Source organism: Mauremys reevesii, linkage group 12, assembly GCF_016161935.1.
Source record: "Mauremys reevesii isolate NIE-2019 linkage group 12, ASM1616193v1, whole genome shotgun sequence".
Taxonomy (NCBI): domain Eukaryota; kingdom Metazoa; phylum Chordata; order Testudines; family Geoemydidae; genus Mauremys; species Mauremys reevesii.
Genome location: NC_052634.1, coordinates 34,956,434 through 34,958,749, shown reverse-complemented (window position 1 = coordinate 34,958,749; position 2,316 = coordinate 34,956,434).

Here is a 2,316-nt window from a genome sequence, read left to right as displayed (position 1 = left end):
GGGGGATCAATACCATAAAAACCTCTAGGGCTATCACTACTTTAATACTTTCCTGATTCCCACTTTTAAAAGCTGTTTGAAGCACCGATATCCCTCAGCTTGTCCAGATGAGTGAGTGGCCTATTTTTGCATTTTGCAGTTTGACCATGAGTAATTCTAGTGAGCCCTTCCTATCAGAAACCAGGGAGCGTCACATTTATACCATTCCTCCTATTGCAAAGTTATTGTTAGTCACCAGTGATACAGATTGTATCATTGCCAAATGTTCTCGTGTTGTGCTGAAGAGCAGTTATCATGGGAACTTTTCATATTACATTTAAATGAAGAGCAGGGGCAGGAAAAAATTGTCATTTCAGCCTCTGTGATACTGGAAGGAGATGTAAAAAGTGACAGAGAGCCCTGTGGCACCTTATAGACTAAAATACATACTGGAGCATAAGCAATATACAAAAACCTGTAGGAGAACACTTCAACCTCCCTGGACACACAATAGCAGACTTAAAAGTGCCATCCTGCAGCAAAAATACTTCAGGGCCAGACTTCAAAGAGAAACTGCTGAGCTTCAGTTCATCTGCAAATTTGACACCATCAGCTCAGGACTAAACAAAGACTGTCCCTGGCTAGCCAACTACAAAAGCAGTTTCTCCTCCCTTGGTGTTCACACCTCAACTGCTAGAAGAGGGGCCCATCCTCCCTGATTTAACTAACCTTGTTATCTCTAGACTGATTCTTGCCTGCATATTTACACCCGCCTCTGGAAATTTCCACTACATGCATCTGACGAAGTGGGGATTCACCCACAAAAGCTCATGCACCCATATGTCTGTTAGTCTACAAGGTGCCACAGGACTCTTTGTCACATTTTGCAGATCCAGACTAAGGCCTGGTCTACACTTGTTGGGGGGGGGGGAGGTCGAACTACCTTACTTCGAACTTCTTACTGTCCAGACACCGCGGGATCGAAGTCCACGGCTCCCCCATCAACTCCGCCACCGCCGTTCACGGTGGTGGAGTTCCGGAGTTGACGGGAGTGCGTTCGGAGTTCGAACTATCGCATCTAGATTAGACGTGATAGTTCGAACTCCGAGAAGTCGAACGCTACCCGTCGACGTGGCTGGTAAGTATAGATGTACCCTAACAGAGCTCCTCCTCTGATACTTGGAAGGAGATGGGGTGACTCAGAGATTCCCTCCTTCCCCATCATGGCAGAACTGTTACCTTTTGTCTGAGCCATGCAGAGTTTATCGTCATCACATTCTACCCCTCCACTTCTCAAAGTGTCATGTGATGAAGAGTTCTCAGTTGTCTGTGCTTGGAGATGATGCTTTGACTTATTTAATCCTATGCCAGTGTTTATTTCCAGTGTTTGAAGGGTAAACACAGCCTTAGACAGATTCATCCCCTCTGGGAAGCGAGTCATGACATCAATTCCAATTTTGACCCATCTCCCTATATGTGAGAAATCTGCTAGTATGGAGGGCTGAGCCAGCTGTCCGATCACCTGGTTCAACTGAGGGAAAAGATCTTAGTACCCATCAGTCCAAAGACTGAGAGAAATGTTGAGTTCCAACCATTGTCATTTTAGTATCTGATTGTTCCTTTCTCTATTTTTTGTGTTGGCCTTTCTGTTCTATCAGAGTGTGACTGTGTAGCTCAGTGCATGTGTGATAAATACTCTTTGGTGCCAATTGGCAGAGAGGTCAAAGTAATTCACAAGAAACTCATGCCTCAGACCTGACAGACTCATCACACCTAATGCACTGATTTTTATGATATTTATCCAGGAAGCATAGCAGTGAGATCTCTACTGAAAGCTTGTAAATTATTGTTACTCCTGATCACTGCAAGAGGTGTGTATGAGTCCTATTGAAGGAGTCATGTTAGTATATGGAAAATTATGCCCATATGGTATTGTCATGAAAGTGAGTCACCCCAATCAAAGGTCTTGTTGGGAATGGCCCATTCAAGTGGGAGGGAATTGTCACCCGTCCCTTGCTAGCCAGTTATGTGATGTGTTGCTGCATTGTCAACCTTTGCACCAGCCCAGAAAAGCCAATGGAAAACTATCAAAGACAAATTATAGACATCAAAACCCTGTGGAAGTGTAAACGACAATATGACAATGAGGAAATGGTCCTTTCTGTGAATATACACAAAAAACTGATTCATTTTATAACACGGTGGAGAGAAACACTCTGGTTCCATTCAACAAGGAGATCACTAATGACCAATGGTGCTTCAAGAAAGGCAGGGCCCTGGCTCCTAGGGACTAGCAGTCACTGCAATAGACTATCACCTCACACTTCAATCTACTTA